Source organism: Mytilus trossulus, chromosome 4, assembly GCF_036588685.1.
Source record: "Mytilus trossulus isolate FHL-02 chromosome 4, PNRI_Mtr1.1.1.hap1, whole genome shotgun sequence".
Lineage (NCBI taxonomy): Eukaryota > Metazoa > Mollusca > Bivalvia > Mytilida > Mytilidae > Mytilus > Mytilus trossulus.
In genome coordinates, this window is record NC_086376.1 from 4740715 (window position 1) to 4746728 (window position 6014).

Sequence of the window (6014 nt, forward strand, 5' to 3'; positions counted from 1 at the left end):
GATGATGATGGATGATATATGGAACATCATCTCAAAGTAAATACCGAAATTATAATAGAAACGGAAACATCTCAAAGGACAACAACGCGACCATAGAGCAGAAAACAGGTCAATGCCACCAACGGGTCTTCAACGTAGTAAGAAAACCCAATATACGGAGGTGAACTTCAGCTGGCATCTAAACAATAATGTATACTAGCTGAGCAAAATGGACGCCACACTAAACTCTAAAACATACAAATGAAGGCCGTGCATTGACTTATAATGGTTTACTTTTATAAATTGTAATTTGGATGGAGAGTTGTCTCATTGGTACTCACACCACATCTTCCTATATCTAAATGAATCTGTTCCAATATTAACTCACTATGTCCAAACGTTATGCACTTGATATATATCCTGGTAACTGATATATTAATATCTAGTTTATTATTAATAATGAAGGCAAAATATAGATATAGTTTTTAATGCACTAGGCACGAGGATAATATTTTGTTACATATAGACTGACCAATAATATATTGACAAACTTTAATGACGCAAAACCAAGATGTATTTGGTGTTATTAAATTGAATTAACGATATATAACATTATATAAATAACACATAGCTGAGAGGGTGATAGAGCAGATTGGTACCCCAAGAAAACATTGTCAACCGCGGCGAAGCCAAGGTTGACAATGCCTTTTCGAGGGGTTCCAATCTGTCTATCACCCTCTCAGCTATGTGTTATTTATTTTATTATACTGAATGTCCTATCATTATTGGCTTTTACAGAATTATTTTAATTTAAAAGTATCTATGACGTCACGTTCATAACAACGTTACGGGCATTAGAAAAAAACAACAAAAGCCAAGCAAGATGTTTTATTTTATATTTTTTAACAGTCGGTAATAAAATCTAAGCCAAAACGTAGAACTTAAGCATTGTATTTAGTTCCTTGCTCTAAATTCAATTCATTGTTCTTTGAATTATCGATTTCTGATTGGTCTAGACGAGAGGGTAACATTCAAAAAAATTGTCACCCGCTCAGCCATGTGATAGAGTAAATTGACACCCTCGTCCTAGCCAATCAACATATGGCATTTTAACGTGAAGTATAATAAAAAGTCATGGTATATACGAATATTTAACCAATCTGTCAACGTAACTAACAAACGTTACTGTAAAAAAACAAAATAAACATGGGTTAAGTTCCGGGTTGAAGTAGTGTGGTACCCAATCACAGTCTGGTTCTCTGTCTTCAGTATCGATTATGGCGAATAGTCAACACTTTTATTGACATGGATTTTCATTGATATGGTCATAATTATAAGTAAATTGTTTTCAAAACTTTGAAATGAGTCGAAATACATTAGGAATGTATTATAGCTTACCTTTAAAAAAGGAGATGTGCATGGGTTGATTGCAAATGAGACAACTCTCCACAAGAGACCAAACGACACAGAAATTAACAACTATAGGTCACCGTACGGCCTACAACAATGAGCAAAGACCATACCGCATAGTCAGCTATAAAAAAAAATGACAAAAGAAAAACCATTCAAACGAGAAAACTAACGGCCTAAATTATGTATAACAAAATGAACAAAAACAAATATGTATTACATCAACAAACGACAACCTCTGAAATACAGGATCCTGACTTGGGGGAGGCACATACATAAAGCATGTGACGGGTTTAAATATGTTAGTGAGATCCCAACCCTACCCCTAACCTGGGATAGTGGTGTTACAGTACAACAAAAGAACGAACTATAAAAATAAGTTGAAAAAGTCTTATGTAATCAGATGGATTCAAATAAAATACATCTAACAAAAACACAGAGTGGCCGTGGCCGGGTATATCCCAACAACAAAAAGACACAAAGTTTACTGTACTGATATGAAAGTACTCGCAGTTACTGACAGTTAGTCCAAAGCCACTTACAACTAATAAAAAAAATCATGCATCTAAGACTAAATTATCAGTCAGTACACATACAACATCCAATGGATCTAGTTAAAGACGTCGCAAACAGTCAGGGAAAAAACCTGACCTTGTGCCATGCAATATACCTAAACTATATTTGGCAAAACTTTAATGAATTTTTGGTCCTCACTGCTCTTTAGCTTCGTACAAACATGTACATAATTTGTTTGTTTTAACTTTTTTATTCGAGCGTCACTGGTGAGTATACGGGACACTATTATACTAGCATCAATTACCTCGCCATTGCGCCCAACAGTTTGTGGCTTCACGTTATATCAAATATCTCCACTGCTTGTACAAAATCGACTGAAAGCAAATAAAAATAAAAATATTATACAAAAATTCAATCATCATTTGACACTAAACATGTTTAAGGTAGAATACTAGTAGTCCATTGTATTTTTAGCTCACCTGGCCCAATGGGCCAAGTGAGCTTTTCTCATCACTTTGCGTCCGGCGTCCTGCGTCGTCGTCGTCTCTTAACTTTTACAAAAATCATCTCCTCTGAAACTACTGGGTCAAATATAACCAAACTTGGCCACAATCATCATTGGGGTATCTAGACCCGGCCACCCAACCAAGATGGCCGAAATGGCTAAAAATAGAACATAGGGATACAATGTAGATTTTGGTTTATATCTCTGAAACAAAGCAATAAAAGCAAATTTGACATGGGTAAAATAATTCTGTCTGCCCTGAAATTTTCAGATGAATAGGAGAACCTGTTGTTGCATAGGGGTGAAATTTAGATTTTGACTAATAACTTTGAAACCAAAGCATTTAAAGCAAATCTCACAAGTAGTTAAATTGTTTATCAAGTTAATATATATCTGCCCTGAAATTTCAGATGAATTGGACAACTCGTTGTTGGGTTGCTGTCCCCCAATTGGTAATTTTGAAAGAAATTTTTTGGTTATTATTTTGAATACTATGATCATAGATAGAGATAAGCTGTAAACAGCAATGTTTAGCAAAGTAAGATCAAATAAGTCAAATGCCCTAAATGGTCAGTTGACCCCTTAAGGAGTTATTGACCTTTATAGTCAATTTTTAACAAGTTTCATTAATTTGGTAAATTTTTGAAAATTTTTACAAAACATTTTCCTTTGTAACGAAAGGGCCAAAGTTATTGTAGAAAGAGAAAATTTTAAGTAGCAAAAATTTCAGTAAATGAGGATCTACAAACACATCACCATTACCAAAACACAATTGTGTAATGCATCTACTGTTTAATTTGTTTAATATGCACATAGACCAAGGTGAGCGACACAGGCTCTTAAAGAGCCTCTAGTTTTTCATACTGAACTATCAGTGAGTGTGATTGGTCAGGTCTATTGGTTTGTGTGGCTAATTTAGTTTTTCAGTATCCAAATGTGTCTCATTTTTGATCGGTTAAAACTAGTTGTATACAATTAGTACTGAAAGTTTGTTTGGAACTTCTACTACAGTGACAGATGGAGACGTCAGCCTCAATACAAAAACACTTGATAAAAGTAAACTAGTGACATAGTGACTTATACTTGCTTACATTCATACAAATCATTTGTATTTCAGCGGATTTTTATCTCATTCGCAATCATACCATATCTACTTATTTCTATATAGTTCATACGCTAAAATAGCAATAGTAGAATTGAGTATGGAAATGGGGAATGTGTCAAAGAAACAACAACCCGACCATAGAAAAAACAACAGCAGAAGGTCACCAATAGGTCTTCAATGTAGCGAGAAATTCCCGAATCCGAAGGCGTCCTTCAGCTTCAATAGTCCTTGTTTTCTAGTTATCAGCGTATTTCGCAAAAGGGTCTATACCATTCCACTTTGGTTTACGATGCTACATACCTATAACAGTCTAAGGATATAGAACAAATAATCAGCTATTATAACAAAAATATTTAACCTTTGCAGGGGAGAAAACAAATTCTATCGGGCGTAGTTTGTCTTAAGCTCGAAGATCTTCGTGTGCTTCCCTCAATTTCATAAGACTTTAGTAATAATGCTTTTAATTCTAAAACCGTTACATCAATCGGGCGTAGTTCGTCTTTAGCTCTAAGATCATCTTGTGTTTCCTCCATTTAATAAGTAATAATGCTTAATTTCTAAAATCGTCCATAAGTCAACAGTTTCAGGTCGACGGTCTTGTTCCCACTTTCTGAATCTTTGTTCTGTGAGATATGACTTTTCTAATAACTGAATAATGATATATTGTAATGGTGTTAGAAGAAAAAAACCACTTACACTTCAAGAAACTCTCAGACTTAACACATGCAGACAGTATTGGCGGAAAGTCGTCAGAAAGAAAAGTAAAAAAAACCTTGCGAATAAAAGAATCAATTTGCTAGATGAAATAGATTTTTTTATCTTTTTTTTCTTTTTATCTTAACTGTATTGATAAAAGCATAACTAGACCGACATTATGTAATCAAGAATTTAGGAGAAAAAACAGCTGTACTTTTATAATGAAAGGAAGTTCTATGCATCCCCATGCTTTAAGTTTTACTTCTATATTTACTTTGACAACGTTTATGTTTCTCCCCTGTAATAATAGAATCTTCTCATACAATCCGTATTTTCCCTCTACAGTACAAGTTCGTACGCATCTGTAGCGATAATTATTAAATTCTTTTGATATTTGAGAAAATCTCTATCGCCAATGACTTTTTACACTGTATTGAAATTTTATATTATAAATATGCACCACGAAAAATAATAATTGTTCGACTTGAACATAAAGCGTTCATTGTATACCGTTACATAATTGGTGAATGTTTTATGTCGGGCTGGTTATTTTCACACGTATGCTATTTGTAACTGTTTAGTCTATTCGACGTGTTATTGTTATTCAATGATTGGCAACTCTCCAATCCATGATATATATTGTAGTAAATACGTTTGTAGGTCACAATTTGTAGTAAACACTGTACGCGACTATACAATCGATAAATCTGCCGGTAACATTGTAAAAAATTTAGTTTACGTCTGCAATCGTATTTTACCTTTAATGAAGGACTTACACATATAAAATGTGGTAAACAATGTAAGAAGCATAATAAAATAAGTTCTACTATATAAGTTCTATTCCTTGAAAAATAATATTGGGATATTCAATTTTTTTTTTAATTTTTAAATAGATGAAATGATGAAATTAGTTATGTATTGCAACCGGTCTTATCTGTGCATATACGATGATTGTAATAAATTGTCATATTCTTTAACGCTCGCTAAAGTTTTGTATTAATTGTTTAGTGCTTTCTTAAGAAATTGTTTCAAAAATAAATCACAATTATATTTAAACTTATTCTTTTCTTTATGTACTAAAATTTGGTGAAATAAACAACCATTAAAAAACCTTTCGATGGGTTTATTTTCATAATGAATTGTTATTGAATACAGTAAGGCTTGAATACAGACAAGCTGCACGAACACCTTTCTGTATATTTTGTTTTGGTGTCCAGTCGTTTGCCGTATGGTCTATGCAGTTTGACAAAATGTATATGTGTTAAAGATCACTGTGACCTTTTTATCAGAACGGTTGAATATTGTAAAATTGAAATTTCATCTTTAGGGTTGTCCCGATTAGACCGTGCACTTTCCTAGGTTGATTTAACAGCTTTGCATTGTTAGAAAGAATGTATAAAGTTAATTTGCTTTAGAAACATTAGTTGTTCTATACTTTCTAAAAACACAAACTTTATGGGATAAAATAGTATAAATCTACAAATGCACGTAACTATTTAATATGTTGTTAAATATTTGTTCTTACTTTGTTTAAAACCGAGCTTACGTTGTTACATTTGGTTCTTACCTTATTACGGGCTAGAACTACAAACTGTAATTCTTCGCTGAATAACGGATTGTTGATTAAGATCAAATATATATATCAGAGTAAGTAATTTTTTCCTTTGAAAAAAAAAACTAATGAGACATTTACTGAAAGTAATTCTGTTTGTCTTTTTGGTTTTCTAAATTGATTTATCTAAGTTCAATTTAAATCTATCATATTCTATAAACTCGAGTAGATGTAGAATTTCGATCGACAGT